The sequence below is a fragment of the Diuraphis noxia genome, unplaced genomic scaffold (genome assembly GCF_037042655.1).
Source record: "Diuraphis noxia isolate RWA-SAM2 unplaced genomic scaffold, SU_Dnox_SAM2 contig0002, whole genome shotgun sequence".
Classification (NCBI taxonomy): Eukaryota; Metazoa; Arthropoda; class Insecta; order Hemiptera; family Aphididae; genus Diuraphis; species Diuraphis noxia.
The window spans coordinates 31,500,134-31,525,884 of NW_028301712.1; the positions used below are offsets into that span (position 1 = coordinate 31,500,134).

Below are 25,751 nucleotides of genomic sequence, written 5' to 3' on the forward strand. Positions count from 1 at the left end.
ATCAACAAAACTCTTATGGTCCAACTTATTTGTATATTATAAAATCAGTGGTTATACGTAACTGTTCAACGTCTAATTGATTTTGTTCAATGCCTGATAAGTGTAACAAACCCAATAATCTGTCATTCATGTTATATTTTCTTAACAATCAACGGTTCCTACATTGTTATACAATATACAGAAAAGCCAGTAAATGATAAAACGATACAATATGTACGAAATTTGATTTTTTCAAATATATTCTTTTCTAACGTTTTCCTGAGAAAATTGTTAATTGTTATGTTAAAAATAATATTTTCGAAAAAATCATACTTCATACATATTGTATCGTTTTATCAGTTACTGGTTTTCTGTATATTGTATAACAATGTAGGAACCGTTGAATGTTAAGAAAATATAACACGAATGACAGATTATTGGGTTTGTTACACTAAGCAAGCATTGAAGAAAACCAATTCGACGTTGAACAGTATAACATATAACCACTGATTGTATAATATACAAATAAGTTGGACCATAAGAGTTTTGTTGATTAAAATTATGCTATCATCCGATAGGTCTAATAAAGAATATGACAAATTTTAATCACCAAAAACTTCTGTGGTCTAATTTATTTGTATATTATAAAATCAATAGTATGGATAACAAATAATAAAATGAAATATGATTATTATGGTCGATGTCGGCGCGTTTATTTTTATCTGAAGGTCCAAAACGCAACATGGAACATTTATATCTTTACAATAAAGATTGATGAATCATTTTTGTAAGCATAAAATGTTAAATGTTTCACTTTGGACCTTCAGATAAAAATAAATGCATTGACGACCTTTTAAAACCTTAACTAAAAATATACGATTATTAATTTAAAATTTGTATTTAAAATATGATTATAGACGAATATATTTAAAAAACACAACCAAATAAGCGTTTCCAAAGTGAGCGGCGTTTGGGCTTAGCTTCGGGGGTAACTATATCTGACACAGAACCCACAAGATCACAGCTGGAGTTTTTCACGTCTGTTCCAACCGGGCCACTGATTTCTTCGATCGGCAAAGACGCTTGCTGCTGTAATTCATCTGCACACCGGGGTGAATCCATCAATATCTGTTCGTGTGTGTTTGAAGTCAAACCGATATCGACTTTATCACCCACGGAATCCGTTTCCACATCGGGAGTCAACAGTGAAACAAAACACTCGTACGGTGGAACTTTAAGGTCACAGTGGAACTGTTTCACGTCTGTTCCAACCGGGCCACTGATTTCTTCGATCGGCAAAGACGCTTGCTGCTGTAATTCATCTGCACACCGGGGTGAATCCATCAATATCTGTTCGTGTGTGTTTGAAGTTAAACCGATATCGACTTTATCACCCACGGAATCCGTTTCCACATCGGGAGTCAACAGTGAAACAAAACACTCGTACGGTGGAACTTTAAGGTCACAGTGGAACTGTTGCACGTCTGTTTCGAACGGGCCACTAATTTCTTCTACTTGGGAAGTCATTTGTGGGCCTATAGGTTCAAAGTTGGACTGTTGAACGTCAGTTTCAATCGGGTCGTTGAACTCCTCTACTTTCAATGTCGTTTGCTGCAGAAAATCCTCAGGAAATTGGGGTGAATCCGTTAATACCGGTTCCTCCATGACTGGTAGCGAACTAAAATCTAATTCATCACCCGCGGAATTCGTCGGCTCGACGAGTATGCCAGAACTAGAACGCCGGACCTTGACATCACCACAACAAAACAATTTTCGGAAGAAATGCTTGGTACTTTTCCAAGCAGATCGGCCCTTTGGCTTGGCCACAGTGGTTATTGAATTTGCATCATCGGATCCCTGAATTATGGGTTCCTGCGGAAAAATAGCGTGTGTTTATAAATACAAATATAATATAACTTTATAATATAATATAATATAACAAATACCTCATTTATACAGGAATTTGGCATCAAAACACAACTTGAGGACTGTTGTACCTCAATATCATGCATTTCTACAGCCGGTCCACTTAACTCCTCGATCGGAAAAGCCGTATTTGGCATCAACTCGTCCGCGGATCGGCATGAGTCAATTATGTCCGGTTCCTGTATCACGATTTCTCCGGTCACGTCATTTTTCAGATCTGCAGGAGAACTGTCCATTACGATCGCCTCGGTGGATGCTGTAATACTCTGTTCAACAATGCTCGGCATGATATTATAATTAATAGTAATAATTAACTGGTGAGTAAATTATTATAATATTATAGACAAATAAATAGACAAAATTAAACGTTTATTTTTTTGTGCACACGCTAAGACAGCCAAAGATATAATGAATAATTAAATAAGATCAAAGTATAAATTAAACAGTTTATTATTCTCAATGGCAACTATATCTTAGCAACTTTTATTTATTTATTTAAAGCAACATTTTGATATTTATTAAAATAAACAAAAAAATGAAAATAATCCAAAGCTATTTTATATTGAACAATAAATTTTCTAAGACATTCAATAAAATATATGTGGTGTGTATATTTTGGTACCATTATAATATTTTATGTGTCTTATTATCCAGCCATAAAATGTACAAGCTTCATCACTGATGTATTTAGAAGTTAAACTATATTATAAAAACCACTATGTGTATAATAAAATATATTATTTATTGATTATCTATTAGTGGAATATTATATGCAGTTATGCATATCATTGCATATTATGCACGTTAAAAGCTATTTCCTACCCTGGTGGCTAGCATCCAAATTTTCAATTTTTTTGATTTTTTCACTATGATTTATACCAATCAATACATCCATATGTTTAGAATTTGAACCTCGATATTTTCCCCTAAAATTAAATTTTTCACTACCTGTGGGTGAAGAACATTGACAAGAAAACTGAAAAACGTCTTGAATATCTCACTATATGTCTGTAAAATCATATCTGGTTTCACAACCAGGATTAGATAAATTAAATCCAAAAAGGTTATAAGAAATCAATAATATTTTTTAATAATTTAAATGTACTTCAAAATAAACCTTATAGTTTACCTAATTTACCTAAGTTTTACTAAAGTTATATGTGCAAACAGTACAAATTATACCAACTACGAAGTATAATCAGCTATAAATACTTAACAAAATGTAACAAACATTGTCTTGTATGATATTTATTTTGAGTGTTCAGCATATACATTAAATTAAACGCCAACATCTATTTTTTTCACTTCAACGGTTTTAGGTAAGTACCTAATATTAATTTTTAATTAATTTTTAAATTATGTCAATTTATTGGTTCGTGCATGTACATTAAAATATAATTTTAATTCGATTAAAATCAGTATAGGTTACACGCAATAAAATTCTAAAACACTATAATTATTACAATTTATTATACATTTTATTCTTTTATTATAAATAATATGCGATTGGCCGGTACCATGTTCGGCATGTACTGTTCCCAGCACCGACGTCGGGTGACCTATGTAGCCGGCGCAGACCCACTCTGACGTTTGCAATTATAGACGTATATTTCTATCTTACCGTTACCATACATGGCCAAACTCCATCGTATATTCCTGTATCAAAAGAAACCGCAATTTCATAATTATTTACTCTCAACATGGATTCCACCCCGGCAAGTCAACCATCGTCCATCACTAGCAGCATTTCTTTCACCACCTATATACTTAACAGTTTTGTGGCTAATAGTCAAGTTAACACTATATTTTGCTGAATTCAAGAAATCGTTTGACTCAGTAGAACATGGGCTTCTCATTGCCATACTTGACTCCCTCGGTATGTGGGAAATGTATACATACATTTTCATTTTCATTGGTTTAACCACATTCAGATGTGTTATTTTTTCGTTAACTGCTTCAAGTTTAGTCAATACTACTGATAGTCGATTATCAAAAAATAGGTACCACACAATGAATAATACTTTTATGATGTATTTTATTTCGTATAAACAACACAAGAAAATACAACGAAGTTAGAACCTATTTCCTTCTCTAGAAGTAAAAGCTAAATAACTAAAAATGAACAGGACTGTCATTATTGGTTTTAATAAAAATATATCATGATACAACCACATTAGTTTCAATAAATATTTTTGGTTGCAGATAATAAGTAGTTGCATACATTAATATTAGCATCACAGCTTATTATATAGTATATAGATACATTATACAATTAGTTTTACGATAATTTCACTGATTGAAAAAAAATAATGATTACTATCTATACTAATTCATATATTATAGAATGGATAGCTAAAAAAATTACACCAAAAAACTAACGAAATAATAACAGCAACATTCCATGTCTTAAATGGCATGTTGAGTAGGAGCGAGAAGGTACTAAGATACGAGTAAGTAGGTAGTAAATTATATCTAACAAAACTATTTTTCGTATATGCTCAATGAGGAAGTATTAATTTTCATTTATGAGTGAACAGTGAACGATGCATCTATTGGTTTTACAATCAGGTTTTAGATTCTAAGATAAAATAAAAATAAAAATTATTTAATATAAATATAATATAATAATATAATATACTATAATTGCATAATGTTCCCCCATTTCTGGTACAAACTTAACGAAAATGTTGCCTATATCCCTATGTGTTTGTATTATCACTGAAATACTGAAAAGAAATTCAACGAAAACATTCATAGAGCGCAATCTTTACTTTAAAAATTACGCATAAAATGAGTTTTATGCATTATTCACTAGAGTTCGCTATCAATTGTCTAAAAAATATCAATTTTTTTTTCGATTAATTATTTATAGTGGACTTTTTTCATATTGCGTGTTTCAATCTGTAAAAAATATATGACGTTTTTAAAATATTAACGATTTCATATTAGCTATTAGATGTATAATATAGACGAACACTAAATCTACATTATTCATAATACAGAGCTCAACTTTACACGCAACCCTATAAAACTTCAACGACGTCGCAATAAAAAAATCATTATCATTCAATGGTTTTCAAAGACAACCGACGAAAATTAACGGAAAAAAATATTTCAACAGCAGTTAATATACAATATACAAAGGATTAAATATTAGCTTAAAGAAATAAAAAAGAAAGATATTATCATAAAATCACTTAAGCTGTCTCTGCATTTTATCATTGTTTAATACCAATCTTAAAAACATGATAGATATAAACTTATTCGGTATGATAATTAGATATCCACGCATAAACATCTAATGTTTCCAAATAAACATCAAATTTACAATTCATAATTCAATATATAATACATAAAAATATATTGAAAAATACTGAAGAAAAATCAACTCTTTTGAGAATAAAAATCGATTTTTCCGTTACATACTTAATAAAATTAACAAAACAAATCATATGCATTAATGTGATTAACTGAACTTCCCTATTCATTTTTTTTTTTTTTTTATGAAATATAATCTGATGAATTATTATGCTATAATACAATAATGGTATTGTTACTTCTTCAATTAATTGTATATTGAAATGAAATCAACAATCTAGACGTAGCACTCGGACCGAACGCAGATAATACCACTAATCAAGCTTTAATATTTTCAAGACCAATTTTTCTAAGCTCACGACAAAAAACTAACCCGAATGAGATGTGTTTGATTAAAATTTTAAGCTTATTCAACATTATTTAAATTGTAATATATAAAATTTATTTATTTTTTTTTTTTTAAGAGTTTTTACCAAAAACGGCTAAAACTGTTTGCCCTGTTTTTTTTTTTTAAATATAAAAATGGTTAACCTACTCTAGCATCGAAAAAAAAACCACTAAATCTGACGAGAACCCAGTAAAACCTACGACTACGTTCTCATCGAGCTAGCTTATTAGTGTAACATAATACATAATATTATAAAAAAGAACGATTTTGAGAACACTTGATAGTATACTACTATTTTTAAATATGTTAAGATTTAAATCTTAATATTATTTTCATTATGTTATGAAAACCATCTCAAAAATAATGAGAAATTCAATATTTAGTTAATCATATTATTAACAATAATTACAATTTTACATGATATTATTATTAGGTTACAACTATACGATTCATATGGTATTAAATACATTGATAAATATTGTTATTAAGTTTTAAAAAAGTAATAGTTCATATAATAGTTCATATCACAATATGATTTATAATTTTAAAATTCATAATAGCGTTTGATATTTAATAGTAAGAATATATGAAACAATTTAGAGGAATTTCAAATAATCAACTTTTATGAGATTTGATTTTAAAATATTTATTCATTAAATACAATGTGTAAATTTATGAATAGATAATTTATCGAGAAGGATTATACACAGTGATTATACAAAATACGTTTTACATACATTTAAAGTTAGTATACCAGAAAGCTTTACCTAGTTTATCATCCATGATATTTTAATAGCTCGAAAATTATTAAATGTACAAACAATTTGTTTAATGCAAAAAATGAATACTAATCATTTAACCAGAATAAACACACTTCGATAATTTCATAATTAATACAACTATTAATTTATGATATTTATTTAATTACTAGCTGAACCCGTGCACTTCATAGCCCGATAAATATCCTTCCTTTTATATTTTTATACATATAGATAGATAATGGTTAAAATATACTAAGTATAATAATATTACCATGATATTAAATTTAGTTTATTATTATGCAATTTTATTCGTTTTATTCGACAAATTTTACAATTCAAATTTTCAATTGAATAATATTTGTGCGTGTCGCGTTTTAACTTACCCTATTTTCTGCCCATAGGTCTAATATATCTTTGTACCAAATTTGGTCGCAATATAAATGTATTTAACACACGATATTGAAATGCATTTGGATACACAATATTTTTTGTTCTTCCTTCTGCTCCAGAACACAAATAAATCAGAAGGTTTTTCGACACGTGAGCATGCCACAAACAGCTATCCATGTGAGAAGCATGGATTTTCCAAATTCAGTCCACAAACTTGTAGCAATTGTCATTGTGCTTTGTTGATAGTCAAAGGTAAGTCACACCGGAAACTGCAAAGTAGGAATTCAAAAGACATATCTGTAGGAATCATAGGGATGCGTGACAATAGTACATCTTCGCCATTAAACTTTTCATTTAAAATTGTAGCTTCGATAACTCAAGGCCTGTAACCGTTGCAGAGTCGTAGAGTTTCATGTTCCGTAGAACCGTATGGCGTATGGGCACGCCAATTTTTAATGTTAAAACGTGTGGTTGTATGACCGGCAAATCAAGTAAATTTAAGAATTCAGTTGGATATTTGACAACTTTGTCTTGATTCATTACAATACAATGACCTGGTACGTTATCGTGATTCCTGGAATTTCGTTTAGAATGGTGTTATTAATTGTAGGTATTTACACCAATATTAGCCAGTGCAAAATGAGCCACTGACGATTTCCGTAATTTTATGGTAGATCTGGGAAAATTTTGTCAATTAAGTCATTGGTTGTTACTGTTAATTTACAAAAATTAGTTAGGAATGTGATGCATTGTGTTCATTCGTCGATAGCTAGTCTCTATTCTCCACATCCGGAAATTATTTTGCGAAACCATCGGCTGATGTGTCATTTTGTAAATGTACACTGATATATTTCATATCGGTTTCCAATCTTGCATCCTTTGCTCGATTGTTTCTGAAAGCTGTAATTGCCATTTTCTTTCGTGATTGAGGCGTAGAACTACCAATCGATCTTTTTTTGCAAGGCATAACTGCATATAAATGGCGTTATTGTAAAAAAAAAATCACAAAATATCAATAAAAACAAAAATTTCCATTGTAAATCTCAAAATGTCTGCCTGAGCACCTCCCGGGTTGGGCCTATCACTTTTTTACTTAGCCCATCTTCTGACCATAGATCTAATATATCTCTATACTAAATTTTGTCGCAATCGGTCCAACCGTTTAGAAATGCATAAAGGACAAACAAACAAACAGACAAAAATCTATTTATGTATATATATTAGAATGCGCATTTAAATATAAAATATTATACTATAGAAAAAATTATTTAAATTCTATACTATATCGAAATGTAAAATTGTATAACGTTGCTTATAAATACTGTTATATTTATTGTATAGTATGTATTGATTTAATTTAATACCTAATTGAATGTTATGTAACTATGTTATAACTTATAACCATATTATGGAATTTCTAAGATAATATTAGTGGAACTACAAGAATATAAAATATATTAAGATTTGAATATTTAATTTTTATATTTATTTTGATAAATCGTACACTTAAAACATATTTATTAAAATAAAACTAAAAATGTTTCATGAATCATTTTAACGACTCAATTTAGCTTACCTCAACTACATGCAATATAAAATGTAATAGTGACCCATTTATAATTTAAATTAAGACCTTGGTTATAGTAAAGTACCATCTTATCCAATATTAATAATAATTTAACCATAGTATTAATAGGCCTTCGTTAAATAGAATGTTTTGGAAAAATATTAAAAAGTTATTTTTTTTTAATATCAAATTCGTATACACTTTTCTGTACAGCATAGTATTTAAAAACATATAATAATTGTATTATATAATTTGTGTTAAAAATTTAATTTAAAAATATTAATAACAACAACGTCAATATAATATGTAAAATGTATATAATAGCATGTGTATATTTTTGAATATATGAATAAAAATCTTTTTAGTCTTTAAACCACATCAAAAAATCGCAATAAGAACATGTAGTTAACCACTTTCAAACGCAATGAAAGTGAAATCAGTATTGCGTATTGGTCATATTTTGTGCCGTCATAATTATTATATCATATTTTTAAATAAAACTTATAAATGAAAAATAAATCTAATAGGCCAACCTCAAACTTTCTAGGAAATTCATGAGTAGTTAATTACAATAATATTTTATTATAATAAAAATTAAAAACAAATTTGACTTCAATAAAAATAATATTAAAACATTGATAGTATTTATAAATTGTTTATTTTTGAATAATTTGATTTTACTATTACCTAATAATTGTCTTAGTTATACCTAGTTATTACTTACTTACTAGTAAGAATAATATTTGTCTTTCCTACTCCAAAATGTTACTTTATTTCAAGAACATAATGATATGGGTTCTTACTTAAATAAATCCCCTTGTATAATTATAGATAGTACTAATTTACATTATGATATATACATATATATATATATTAAATTTACAAAAAATTATAAATATAGGTACATAATAGGTATTATTAAAATCATATTTCCAATTAAATATGTAAAACTTTCGGTAGAAGAATATTTAACATTATTTAAAACTTTAGTACCTGTTAAATAATAATATACAATCCTCTATAGTAATTATATAATAAATAACACTTTCGTTTTATTTTTTATATATAAGTTACGGTAAAAGTAAGAATACCGGTTAAACCTAGAATTTACCGGTAAATTCTAGACTTCACCGACTACTGTTGGTAAAACCTAGGATACACAACATCGTTTGGTCAAATCCCGAATGATTTTTGTAGTTCAGACTTTTACAAACGAGATTTGGTAAATCTTAGGATAAACTATTGGTGTTAGTAAAAGTCCAAACATTTTTACCAAAGTTATTAATTATTATTATTATTTAAGTATATTAGGTACTAATTTAGTACTACATCAATGACTAATATATTAAATACACACATTTATATTATTGTTATACTTATATTATGAGAACTAAACTGCGATCGGCTTTTATCTTGATTATCATAATTATTGTTATTTAAGTATTGATATTGGGAATTTTCATTTCGACTTTCATATACATCATGGTAATGGAAAACCTTTACACGTGTACCTTTGTACCTTTATACTCATACAATCAAATTACTATCAATACAATCAATAAATTAGCCGTACGTGTTCCGCACCCGTCTGAGCAACACGTGTGTTATCGTATCGTGAGTGCGCATTTATAGCTTTCGATAGCCATCACAGTAACATCGAATTGCAACAATATCAGGTAATATGACTAGCAATTAGTGACATAAAACACTGACATTAGCAACTTCGAAATGAAAAACTCCCCGGGCACGATGCCCACCTAATCAAGACCTAATAGAACTAACACTCTATCCAATTCTATAAAAACTAGATCACCCATGACTACTAACAGCTCAAAAATTTCTACATTGCCATCAACCAAAGTAAATAAGTCAACGTCGAATAACTCATTAACCACGCGGAATGCAATCGCAATTAATACCTCCACCTCACACCCAGCATGACGACCAGTACGCCCAGCGCCCTACTCTCCACCGTCACTGCAGCATATTCAACCGTCACCACCGATAACGACTCACGCAATTTAGATAAAAACCATTTATGGACAACCTACATTTAATAATACAATTATTGATAAAGCCGATAAATCATTAAATTTCGCTAGTATAGCAGCCAAAGAAATAACTCCTAACCGAGAACAGGCAATTGTATTCAATTCAATTGACGGCATCCCTCAAAAAGAATACGTAATAGCTATCGGCAAAATTGTCCAACCTAAAAACATATTATTTATATCCAGAATCTCAAACAATAGATTTTGCATATTCTTAAACAGTAAAGAAATTCTTGATTCGTTAATGTCCAAAACTCCAGTAATTGTTATAAACGGGCACGAAATGCAATTACGCAGACTTCTAAATCCAGCAAATAGCAAATCTAACAATAGGTAAATCAAACGCTAAAAACAAAAAACCCAAAGTATTCTGGTGGAATCAGAGTATAAAATCCACGATTGAAGATAAATACAAGGCACTAAAACAATTCCAACTCTCCAAAACTCAAGAAAACTTCATAGAACTTAAACAACTTAGAGCAAGAACCAGATACCTGATAAAAAACAGTAAAAAAACATCATGGGAAAATTTCACAAACCGTATAAATGAAAATTCCGACACCAAAAGCGTATGGAAAAAAATTCAATCCTTAAAAATACTCAATATAAATCGGAAAATAAACCTTATAGATAATAAAACAGACACATTAATCAACCAAGAAGAAGTAGCTTACCATTTGGGAGAATTTTTCTTTCAAAACAGCAATAATACTAACTAAAACACACAACTCCAAATCTACAAGCAAAATTGTGAAAAGGAAATTATACCAAACAATATAGACCAAATCCAATAAAACTTACCAATCAGTATGCAAGAACTCACATACACTTTAACCAAATATAAAAGCCACAGTCCCAGCCCTGACAACATACCATACATTTTTATACAAAACTTTGAACCAAACACCCTAAAATTAATGTTAGCAATTTTCAATAGAATTTTTTCAGAAGGCAAATGGCTAACTACATGGAAAAACGGTACAGTAATACCAATTCACAAACATGAAAAAGATAAGTTCAAACCGGATGGATACCAGCCAATAGCTCTCCATAACACTTTGTGCAAAGTATTGGAAAAAATAATTAACTACAGACTTACTTGAATATTAGAAAAACACAAATATTTCTCAAAACAACAATATGGTTTTAGGAAAAATAGGAGTGCAATTGATATTTTAACCCAAATTAATCATGAAATAAACCAGACTATTACAACCGAACAAATAATGGGGCTTGTCAACCTTGACATTTCTAAGGCATATGATTCTACATGGAGGCACAATATCCTAATCAAACTAAACAAAGTCCTATGCAAAGGTGAGATACTTAACCTGATAACTAACTTCCTAAAAGACCACACATTTAAAGTCAAAACGAATAAGTAGTCCAATCCATAGCATATATAATATAGCTGGCGAACCCATACCTGAAATTAAAAGGAATGACCTAACACTTAAATATATTTCTAGATCCTATATTTCAAACAACATCCCACTTTTATTCAAAAACACTGAATTATTTGACGAACTAGGTAAAAACGGCATAAACTTAGACGAATTAATTCTAAAAGAACAATTGAATACACCCCATGGAATTCCACACATGATATAAATACTGAACTTGAGCTGTAGAGTCGGAGTAGGTTGTTCTTCTGGTCTCTAGTCGTCGGTGTAGTAAGTTCTTGATGACTTGTTGACGATTAGAGATGAAGTTGAAGAGTAAAGAGTTTCTGAAATCTACTGGTATATATACCCATTTGGATCGGTAAAGTTGTTGCTGATTGTTTGTAGATTGTTGGTATGACGAGTCATCATCGTATCGTTGCCTGTTGGCTGTTACTAGCTCAGTGCGGTTTTTCCTCGTCATACCGTTGAAACTTTACTATGTAAAACCTGCCGTTTGGAACTGCGTTTAATATGTGTTGCATGTGGTTTTTAGTTGTTAGTGGTCCTGAAAAGGACCGTTTTATGTCGTACTCCGTTACAAAGAACCCCCTGTATGTGAAGTCTGTGGCGTCCAATTAACAGTAAAGCACATCATAACCGAATGCCTCAAGCCCTCAAATATGAACATGATCGACAAACCATTGGGCTAGATATGACCTTTGAAGTAGCACTAGGACCCAAAACCGAAGACAACTCCAAGATGTTACAATTTTTGAAATCAACTGGTCTATACAATCTAATCTAATAATAATCTATAAATCAATAGGATATACAATGTAACCACACATATCTCTAAATTTTTTGTATTACCAAAAAAAAAACTTGTAAAAACTGTAAATACCTTTATTTCAAATTAAATTGTAACTAATGGCCACAGCTGCCGGGTTTATATATGATCAATAAAAAAAAAGATGGGTATGTGATAAAAGTTGTTCCTACTTAATATCTCGATTTTTGCATAAATACTTACTAATAATAATAATAATAATAATAATGAAATAACATACTAACACTACAGTAATAATATTATGTAATAAATATATACATTTGTAGTCATAATATATAACAATAATATAAATGTGTATATTTAATATATAGTACCTCTCTAATATACTTAAATAATAATAATAATTAATAAATTTGGTAAAAATTTTTGGACTTTTACTAACACTGATAGTTTATCCTAAGACTTACCAAATCTCGTTTGTTAAACTATCAGTGTTAGTAAAAGTCCAAAAACGTAGGTTGTTTTTATTGACTAGTTCAACTCATATTGCAATATATTTAAGCCGGCGCATTGAATAGGCAATTTCGCTACTTATGTGAGAATAATAATTATTAGTACTGTTTAATAATAAGTAGTTTTTTCCTATCGTAACATTGTAATGTATTATATTTTTAAATGCACGTACGATCATTATGGTATTAAATCTTGCACATTTTTAAAATATACTCGTCAGTTACAAGTTTTTTGTGCCTTAACGATTGAAAAACTATACAACCACTAATATATACTACCTACAACTTAATTACATTGACCTGCAATGTCACTCTAACATCGAAAAAAATCTCTATACCTAACTCAAAACCCAGTATGTCAGTAAAACATATATTTTGTTACGAAGGATAATAATAATTTCAAGACACATAACTGAATTGACACATATATGTAGTTTTTACTAACTAGTTTAAGTCCTTGTCTAATATTTTTAAACCAGAACATTGAGTAGACAATTCCATACTTATTTAGTATTATTATATTGTATTGTAAGTAAATATTTATTTATTTAACAATGTATAATAATTTAGGCTGCATCCGAGTTGGGTCCGAGATTTTTATAGGTACTACAGTAGTTCGGTTCCGGATTTTAATAGTTGCTACACTAGTTAAGTCCTGGATTATTTTAGCTACAAAATTAGTTCTTGAATATTTTTTGGTAAGTATTACACTACACTAACATTTTGCTTCCCAATTTTAACAGACTTAGGACTGTGTGTGATCTATTTAGACCACAGGTATGGTTAAAAATATTTTTTACCGTTTTTTTTTTCTTTTCCATTAAAATATAAGTTATTAGAATTTTATAAAAATAAATTACTTTTGAGTAGGTAAAAATATTAAAAATGTTAAAAACCAAGAATAAAAATACATAATATATGTATAATATAAATATAGCCATATAGATGTAAGTGAAAAAATATTAAAAATTTTAAAATAATCATATAATATAAATACAAATAAAATAATATTTTTTAAAAAATCACACGTGTGTTAGTAAAAATTTATACGACATTAATCTTACAAAATCAAATCGATTGATTATTCCTACAATTTTTTATTCACATTGTCAGCTATACATTTTTCTTTTAATAAAATGCAGTTTCTTTTTATCATTACTTTTACATTTCTCATTATAATATAAGTATCAATTTGTACGTTTTTTAAAATTTCTAGGAACTGATAAATATTTGGGTGTGTGGTGTAAAACATAGCCAACATCACAAATTCTATCATTATAAATATATTTTCTTCATAAAAATTACCATGGTATAATGTAATGTAAAATTATAAAATATAACTGCCTTTTTTTTCTCTAAAATCAACCCGTTATTGTGTATACTATACATATTATATAAATATACATAAGTAAACATACTCGGGTTTTTTTTTTTTTTTATTTGAGGATTATTGTGAATATGAAAAATTAACAAATACCCGTACAACCGAAAACAAACATAAAAAAGGTAAAATATATGTAAAAAAAATTGTACTTAATTGTGAAAACATTCAGTCAAATAAATGTCAGAAATAAATCATAAATCTAAAATAAAAAACACTAAAAAATAAAATATTACATTTTTGCACACGCGATTCATAATATTCATTTAATATCGCATAATGGTAGATGAGATATTTTTACTGACAAACAAATATTTATAATAATTTAATTAAATCAATCATTTACTATTTTATAATATATTTTAATTGTACTACTACTTTCATTAATATATTTGTGTGATATTATAATAATGAATACTCAAAATACTAGAGTAAATGGGGTTATAGTGGTTATACATTAATTAATATTTTAAAATATTGTAAAATATATTTTGTGAACCATAAATGTAATTTTTAGTATATATTTAGATTTTGTACTTTAAATTAATATACAGTATGCCTATATCTCAAGATTATTTATTTACTTTTTTATACTATATATTTAAATTGCTTATATTATTTCCAAAACGTTTGCAGCTAAAAATAAGAGCATAACACGTATATGCACTCGAATGTATTTACTGTTAAAGTAATAATTTTTGATATCATCTTCCAATATCTTTATTAGATCATATTCTAAGAAATAAGGTATTCAATAAAAATAAATATATATAAATATATATATATAGATTACGGTTTTTATATTAGATTAAGTTTTCTTTTCTTCTTTTTATTTTTATAAAAATGGTTTTTGAAATTGAAAAGAATAACCTATAAAATTATAGCCTTAGGTACAATGTATTGTTTGAAACTACAAGTATAGTGTGATAAAAAATAAAATATACCATGTTAATAATGAAGTTGAAACATTTTATTTTCGTTAGTTTCTATTTCAATATTTTCTGCATGACAATATAGTACTAATAATTTTGTAGAATATTATCAACTATTATAATTGAATATTATTCGATAAGTTTCCAAACATTTATTGTATTCTTTAAAAGAGAAAGTATATTGATGGATCTCTCACAATATTTATAAATATCTATTCCCGACTACTAACTGACATACAATATCAACACTTGACGCTACACCGGCATGTGTTGTCTCCATCTTACAAGTTCATAACATAACACATTTAGCAGATCACGTTTAGCTCAGTTAGTTTAAAATTTAGAGTGAGTTGACCTCTTATAAAAATTAAAGGTAATATTATTATGGAGAACTTCTCATAGGCTTTAAAATTAAAATATAATAAAAAGCTAAACGTAATCTGCTGAGCGTAAATTTTGCTGTGTTATGCACTTGTAAGACGGAAACAACACATACGGGTGTTGCGTCCTCTTAAACTCACATGAATTAGCATCAGACCTTGTTGAGTCTTTAAAAAATTAACATAAATAAACTTATAAATCGGCAATCGAAAATATTTGAGTTCGTGCACGTAAGAAAGGTAAAAATATAAAATTTTTTTTTAAAATTAAATATACATATTATATATATTTAATTTAAAAATAATTTAATGAATGTAGGCAATGTGGCTTTTAATTGTAACACATACCTATTAACGCACTAATGAAGAAAAACACAAAGAGACATTTCAAGATACACGACTCATATATATGATGATTCAGTTGAAAGGTTAAACTATTCTAAAAGCAACTTGGTGAAAATATATACTTCAAATTATCAATAAGAATTTGATGTTCAGAAAAATATCTCCAACAATTTAATTTAATTCAAGCTACTTCATTCTTTTATACTTTATATTATCTAATACTAACTGTTATCATTGCTGAATCGGAAATAAATTAAATTAATACAATTATTTTTACATTTTAGATCATGGTTTTTCTGCATTTCACCGGATATGTCAATTAACATTATTAATATCCGATATCAATATTTAATAATACATATTGTATAATATTAATATAGTTAAATTGTGTTTATTTCAATTTCAATTATTACTATAATTTTTTTTTATTTATTTATTATAAGAATATACTTTAATATTTTATTTGTTGTGACTCGCAGTTACAAGGAATTTTATTTGTATACTTGTGTAATACAATACAGTTCTGCAAAGACGCTTCAATATTCATTTCAATTCATTGGATTTCCTAACGTTTTTGTCGCAAAAAAAAAATATATATATTGTTTGTGAAACAGTCAAACACTTTGTTTTATTTTTAGAAGACATACAATTTAACCAAATGTATTTGATAGCATAAATATATATTTTAAAGATGTTTATACTATAGTGCATTATAATATAATATAAATATTATTGTTTATTTTTATAACATTCTGTTCGTTCTATAGCGAATAACAAGCGCGCTAATAGACTACAGTTGTCACTGAATGCACGGCCATAATGCAAGAACTGGGACCCTACGGCGACAACAGATCGCGTTATCCGCGATCTGTTTATCAACATAATTATAGAAGATATAAATCTGATCCAATACAGCATCAAATCTGCATATTCAATATTGGAATGACAATAAAACAACGCTCCTAATACGACCAAAGTGTCAGCGAAGAACAAACAGAAATAATCAATAACAAAGGTCAAAATCATGAAAAGTGACCACGAGGAGCTGCCATTCCGAATCTACCCACGAGGACGGTAAATACCGGTGGGTCGGAGTTGTCCAAAATAAATCGTCTTTCCCTACTCACCAAGCTGACGAACTACACAATAGTAGTATGTGAGCACATACTATATTTTTATTATTGTGATATGCACATTCTGATTTATTATATCAATGGTGTTATTATCGATCGTGAACTAAAAAGTGATAAATTATTTCACATTGTAAATCGTAGAAAATGTTCAAATTGTTCAAAAAAATTTTAATAAAAACGCCAAAAGAGTAATGATAATATGTGAACCAATGAGAAGTGGCGAAAGGTAAGCGCCATATTTGCGCAACAAAAGACTGATATACAACAGCTATTGACACATCATACCTAGTTTATTATATCATAATTATATCCATAAAAAAACTGCGAGTTAAAATATCTAATGCAGTTTTACTTTAAGCTAGAAAATTCTTCTGTAATATTCAAAAAACTTATTTTATTTTTAGATTTAATAATTATAATATTTTTATAAACGCGTTCCGTGCGGTCTTTTACATGTGACGTTGTATCTAATATTTACATAACTATTTCTGATTTTTCTACAATTATTTTAAAATTTTCACATCTCTAAATCCGTTAGTAATTCATCTTTAAGCTGAATGTTAGCGTGGCATATTTAAAAAATCCATACAACCACTATAACATGTAAAAAATTTCGTAATTTTAATTAATTAATAAACTATAATATTATAGATCACACCGGTGGTCGTTTATTGATAGTGTTTTATCTTTCATACGATAACGAAAAATGATAATCTGTTTAAAGACAATAGATTTATAAAAAAATAAGTTGATAAAAATTATGAAAAACATCACCGAGCAAAAATTATGCAAAAATTTTAAATGTTATCGTAATATTTCAACAATAAGCAAAATACCTATTGCAACATAGGAAATAATGTAGATAATAATAATTTTATAACCTCCTAATATCTTTAGAACCATTTATTTTATACGTCATAATATTATCTACAGGATAAAATTTTGTCTGGTACTGGTACCAAATTAGTTCCCGTTTCAAATAGGCGTTTCATTAAGTTGGCTCTAATTGGTTTCCGTTTAATTATGCACAATTTTCTTTTTAATTTTTCAGGTTAGAGACTAACAACTGTAAAGCAGACTTGGATAGAAATGTTCATTAAAGGTGTGTGTTAAAAAATATATATATTTTATATACAAGAGATTTATTTAAGTTATACATAGATTTTATATCTGAAGAAAACTTTCTTTAATCAATATGTTGCATAAGTTTCTCATTAATATACTTAGTCATACAGTTTTCCAAGTTTTTATAATTTCTTTTCTGTTTGCTATTAAGTTTTTTTGTATTATTTCTTCAAAATTTAATATAATTTAGGTAATGTCTGAATACTGTTCGAAGTCTTCACAAAATAAAATATAATATGATAGGCACTTGTATTTTTTAGCTTTGAATGGAACGGATTCGCAACAGTTTTCACTCATATCAATGTTAAATCTGTCCCACATTTAAAGGTATGATATTTATTACTATTTATGTATTATGTACGTAGTCAAGGGACTGACCCAATATACCTATCAAAGTGCTGATATACGTGAAATATATTCATTATATGCCGATATTACAAAAATATTCTCAAATATTCTTTAACGTGTTAAATATTCTCTAACCCATAAAATATACTTTTTTATGCAGAATAAATTTTTTTCAATGAATTCTGTGTTTCATGAATCGTAAAGATTTCTCACTCCCACTTAACTGCATAGACTAGAAACAAATATTTAAAATCATAAAAATCCGACCTCTAATCATAATCAACCCCTCTTCTAACATGTGTCCCCTAAAGTGCTTTATCTTTTCCAACCCTTTTTTATTTATACCTCTCCCCATATATTAGTGACAGAATTTTCTCACGCATAAAATGATTAAAAATATTCTCAAGAAGATCTAACTAGTTTATAGGAATAGACTCTACATTCAAGACAATTTAAATAGTATGTCATCGATGTATAGAAAATATAAAATAAAATAAAACCTAACCTGATCTTTGATGACTAGAAAATCTTCGCACCTAACTTCTACTCTTTATAACTAAATAACAATAGCCCTTCAAATTTCACCATGTAATTAAATTATTGTTTCAATGATTCTCCCAGTGATACATTGGTTAAATTCTCAACGAATTTCTAACCCTGATGGATTACCTACCATAATCCATATGTCTCATATTAAATTTGGGAAGAAACTTTCTATACTAAATGTTATGAAAACACTCAAAACTTAATCTCAATTTAAAATCTTTAATTTAAAAAACCTTAATTTTCTCATTTGGATTTTTATTCAATTATGTGGATTAATTAAACAATCAAATATTTAAAAAGTACAAAGTTCTAATTCATCATCCTTTGTATGATTACGAAAGTCCATTTTATGTAACTAACCACACTTTTCACTCGGACTCACATTTAGAGATCGTTTGTGAAACAGCTTTAATTATGTATAAAGTTTTCCCTCCCAACTGTTAAATCATTCAAATACCTTAATCTCCTATCTAAACTCAGACACCATACATGGTAAACATCCGTGAATGATTAAACGATGATGGTGTAAAATCCTAAATTTTAATTAACACAATATAAATTCAAAAGATAAAATGGTATCACTCTGAGAAAGTTATATCACAGATTATATAAAATTTATTTTATATAATCTCTGGTTATATTATGTGTATTAATTTCTTTATATTTATTATTTATCACATGTTTTTATTATAAAACAAATGTACTACTTGTATATTTAAAACAAAAATATAACTTAAGTAGAATATGTCTAATATTATTATTATTATTATATACTCACAAATTATACATTAGTATGATTTATGATTTACAAATGAATATTATACATCATTTTGACTATTCAGTCATGGAATACAGCTGTACGTAATATTGTATATGTCAAATATCTATGATATATACTATATATTATATAGAATTGATTATTTTAAAAATAAAATTTACAATGTAGATAGCTTCAATTTATTTAATATTAGACGTGATAAAAATAAATATATTTAGACGTTAATTCAAATAGAAAAATAATAATTATTCATACTTTCAAAGATATTGACAATAAAAAATGAATTTTTTAAATAAATATAATATATAAATATAATAATAAATAAATAAATAAATAAATATATAATATTATGTTTCATATGGAATAACAGTAAACTGTTTGGTTGAATACTTATAAATTTTTCAGAATTTGCAATAAACCATAGAAAAATAAGCCCCAATGGAATCATTTTATTTAATAACTTAATTTTTTCCTCCTTAGAATTTAAGTTATTGAGATTATAGTATATAACAGAATATAAATGTATTTATTTAAACTGTGCTAAAAACTAAAACCTGTGTATACAGTTTACATACGAAGATGTATTCAAATGGATTTTTAACTGAAAAAATTATATATTTATTTTATAAATAACCACTAACATAATTAAATATGTACTTTAAATATTTGCGTAGGTATTAATAATGCTTTAACTTGCACACATAGTTAAATTATGTATCTATATAACATGAGCAACAAAATATATGATTTGAATTTTAAATATAATTGTTATAAATAAAAATAATAATAAAAAAAAACCCGAAGTTCTAGACTCTAGACAGCGTAATTCCCAGCCAAGTGTCACCAATGGGTGATTTCTTAATTCAAGATATTCATGTTACTATTATAATATCATATTATATGCTTATTGTGCTATGTTGTATAGATTGTGTATTTCAAATTGTAAAATAAAAAAAATAAAAATATAATTTCAAAACTATAATTCATTAAATTTAAGTTTAAATACTATTTTAAATTTAATAAAATAAAAAGCATCAAAATCTGGGACTATAATAAAATATAATCTAAACAAAATTCAAATGACTCTAAACAACATATTTAATTTAATAACGAAATTCTCACACAATTTTTCCAATAACTACGCTTGAACCTAAAAATGAACACAGTACAAGAAACTGCCATTATATCTAACTCTTTCATTAACCACCCGAATATCCTAAAAAATTCACAAAACCAATGCCCAATAACTAACCCAAAAAACTTAAAAGGATGTAGTGTCACAACTTTCTCCTTTAACTTAACCATATTATAATCCATACCAGGAGTATCGATAGTGGACATCTTCTAATCCATAACTATTGTATGTTATCTTCTTATTATGGAAACACCTTTATTAAAGCCGATTTCAATACATTTTTTCAGGTATTTTTTTTTTTTTTTTTAAACTTCAAAAAATTATTTTCACTAAAAACACATATTATCAATCAATATATATAGTCATATTATTGAGAAATTTATGTGAAAGAAAATTAGATAAGTATGAGTGGTTGCTGAACATTCCGTGTGGGGAGCTTGACGAGTGCGCATTGGTAATATCATACTGTTCCACCCCGCTTGGTATCAGCATTTAGAATTTCTATACAGTATTACACGGGCTCGCTGCCGAGCGGCGTCTGTTGCAATATGTTAACTTCATTCCTTAGATCGAACAGTTTGTAAAAGTAAAAATTCGTAAGTTGTAAGTTGCTATATATTCATTTTTAGTGTGTTGAATTTATATTAGTGTTGATGGTTATTATTATCACCATTTGCTATTTACAAGGTTCAACTCAAATACCAAAAAATGTAAGTAAAAATAAATACATGACTGATATCAATTGAAACTATAAATTATTTTTACAAAAAAAATCAACTAAAAATATTATTAGATAGGTGTATTAATTTGAAATATAATTCTATTGAAAAAACTTTGTTGGTTTTAAAATACTTAATAAAATTGTCATCATAATATGAGGCATAAGTACTTCTTTTAGTAAATATGTTTATTTTCTATGATTAAAAAAAAAAATATAACAAATAAATTAAGCTCCCTAAAATAAATATTAAGAATATATAGATATATCTATAATATATTTATTACTTTTTGTTTAAAAATAACAGCCTTCATTTATATGTTCATAAATTAAAAAATTTTTAATTTACTATTTCCCAAGTGTGATGATTTGTACTTACTTGAAAGGAGTATATATAACTTAATAAATAAAAATGGTTAGGCTGTATTTTTTATAACGTAAAAATATACAATTTTACTTTATAGAGTTCATTAACCAACGTGTTAACAAAATGTTACATATAAATACAATAACCTCATAAAAACTAATTCAATTAAAACATCTGTAAAACCTGAACATTTGAGGGTTTTAATAATTGAATGAAATGTTAGTAAGGAATAAAACATTATGTCAATACAATGTATAGTGTATACATTTCAATTGGTAATAATAAAAAGATCGATATACATATGTTCGAGTTGATATTTATTTTAATTTACTGACAGTTGTACTGGTTGATAAATCCATCAATATGATGCATTGTATAATTAAATAACATAAATTCAGTAAACAAAAAACTTGATTTTGGACTCCAAATTTAAAAATTCTATAATATTATAACATGAAAAAAAAGGCTTGTAATCTCACTTGTTGTTTGAATGATGACTTGATAATTGCATTTGAAAGGCACATATAATATACTGTTTTAAAACTTTTTAAACATATATATATACATTTGAATTATATCTGTTTTCGCATTTTAACAAAATTATGAAAATCAGTAATTTTCAAAACTGCAATATTTACTATGTGCAGGTATTATGTTTAGAATAGATATATGACCTGGTAAAATACAATAAAAAGTTTTACTTACAAAGATAAATTTTATTAGTATGCAATGAAATAATTATTTTCCTCATACTGTTACAATTTCACACATTTAATTTAAGTATATAGGAATGGAACAAAAGTACTTAGAATTTTATTTTTAGTTAGGAACCGATTAATCAAGGTCATAATCAAAATATACTTTTTCGTGCTACAATATTATGTAATACGTTGTTAATAATAATATAAAATAATTAACATTAATCTCAGCTTAGTTACAAAGATATTACAATTAAATAAGCTGTGAAAACCTAATTATAGTAATGTAATTTGTAAATCTACACTATTTAATTAAAACTGTTCAATATTCTTACGACTTATTTTATTTTGTTATGCTCTAATTAAATTACATAAAAGTATCAAAACTTCTCCAGTTATACAATTTACGGTTTCGAGTATTATTCCTAAAATAGTTTATTTTAAAGCCTATTTGTAGTAGACCGAGAACTGAGAAGTGTAGAATTTCATTTGAATTGTTCAGAATTTCTATGAAAACATGTAGAGAACTTAATTAATAGATATTATAATTTTACGATTATTTGACTATATTAAAGTCTCTCGGGGCAATTTAAATTACGTATCATCGCTAAATGTAATTCCCAAGAGAGTTAATCAAGATAAGACATCATCGTAATAAACAAAATGTGTCATAAATAATTAATATAAGGTAGGTAGGTAGGTACCTAATTAAAAAATGTAATAATGAAATATTGAAATTGTATCAGAAAATGATTATTTGAAAATATATGTCATTACTCACTGGTTAATAAGCTAATAAAACTTTTAGGCTTAATTTTTTTTGTAAGTATAACAACACGTAGTAATCCTCAATAATCATTAACTATAATGTCAAGGAATTTTTTTCTTTTATAAACAAAAATATTTTAGTATTTTTAATCAATTTTCTTAAAAGTATAAATTATTTTTATGCCTGTGCTGCTACACATTCTAGTCAAAAAAAAAAATAGTAAACCACTCAATCGTGCTCTGTTTTCCAATAAATACAATGTAGATTTATGCACAACTGTCAAAACCAATAAAATCTAAAAATTGATATCCGGAGCCTATTTTTAAAAATAATAAAATGTATTCACTTATTTGACATAAGGTTATTTTTAAAGTTTTTTTTTCTGCAAATGATTGTTAGTTTTTCCCTGGAAAAGGTGTTATATTACTTTTATTTTTACCTAATGGACATTTCTCTGAACAAAACACAAAGGTACTTAAGAAAAAATGCCAACGTATACAATAATATTTAGTTAGAATAAAGTATTCTTACATTTTGTTAACAAGTTTACGACCAACAATGACTTTGTCGTATATTATTTTTAAAATAAAGAAGTCTCGTCAAATGGATTTAAAATGTTGACATTCCATCTTAAGTAACAGAAGTATATTTTATTTCATTGGCAGTATTATTAAAGTGTCTATCTTAAATCTTTATATCTTAAAGATTCATTAAGGGTTTCTCCAGAATCCTTCAAATCAGAAAATAGTTCATTCGATCTTTCCCAAAAAAAAAAAAAAAAATGATTGAACTGATTTCATCTCATTTATTTTTTTTTCAATACAGAAGTATTAAACCTTAATGATTGTGAAAGTGAAAAGAATAAAATAAAGAGGCAAAAATACGACAAAAAAAATAAACGTTTAATACGAAAATCGTAGTAACTACAATAATTCTTATGGTAATTGTATTTAGTGGCATCAAAGCTTCCATAAAAACATAAAAAAATGAAATTAATTTTCTTATAAACCAATTATTGTTGATATTAAATGTCAAAAAACTGTACAAAATGTAGGTATAATTATATTTGATTTTATAAGATAATATAGTAAATATATCTATAATATTCACACGATTTAAGAACATTCTTTTTGTGTGTGTAAAGACAGTCAACATATTGCATGCGATTGGATTCCAATAAATCGTGAAAAAAAACAACAACAAACCATGGTCATAAAAAAATCAATAGTTTCAATTTGTCTTCGTCGTTTTAATAATACTTTATTCTATACTACCTATAATAATGCTTTATTAGCCATCTTGGTACAATTTTATTTTCATTAAAATATTTCAGGATTTTGGAATTAAAAACTAATGGTTTTTTTCTTTTGTTGCTCTTAAGAACGGCATCAATGGCCATTATAGTTATACTAATTACAATTCCATGTGTGTATATAGGGATGATACATTTAAGTTTCTAATTGTTTTATAAGTTATAATTCTATAATTCGTGTATTTCAAATCACATATTATATTATATTATGATTACGTTAACTAAAGTGTCGTCCAGTTTTTCACGCAATAAGAATACAAATAATCAAAATTTCCTTCATTAAAAAACAAATTATAAATAGGTGTGTAATTACAGTAATAAATTTAAATATTTTAGAAACATTAAGACAATTTTATAATCTTGAAAACATTAACTTATTTTTCCGCATTTATTAAATTGCACTGTTATGTTTGTAAAGAACCAATAAAAACAATGATAATATATGCAATGTAGTGATTTCAAGTTAAGAAGAAACAAATTTATTCCATTAATAAAAGTAATACATAATAATGAATATTTAAATCAATTTTAGTTTAACAAACCTCGGGTATAACTTAAATATACATTTTAAGCATTTAAATATTAAAAAATTAAATATAATCAAAACGCAAATACTAAGTCTACTCTTAAAACTGAAAATTTCAAATTGTAATGTATAACCTCAATGTTTGTTCCATTAATCTAGAACATTATGCATAATACACTAATGTATGTAACATA

The 25,751-nt window shown here is 26.9% G+C and overlaps 1 protein-coding gene across 3 annotated transcripts in view; it reads left to right on the forward strand.

The window, feature by feature from the left end:
• Positions 1 to 21,689: 21,689 nt before the first annotated feature.
• LOC107170439 (uncharacterized) overlaps positions 21,690 to 25,751 on the forward strand; it is a 71,795-nt gene continuing 67,733 nt past the window's right edge. For all 3 annotated transcript variants that reach the window (XM_089220462.1, XM_089220461.1, XM_089220463.1), the window contains exon 1: positions 21,690 to 21,877. The gene's annotated coding sequence lies outside the window, so the exon portion shown is untranslated. The remainder of the gene's footprint in view (positions 21,878 to 25,751) is intronic.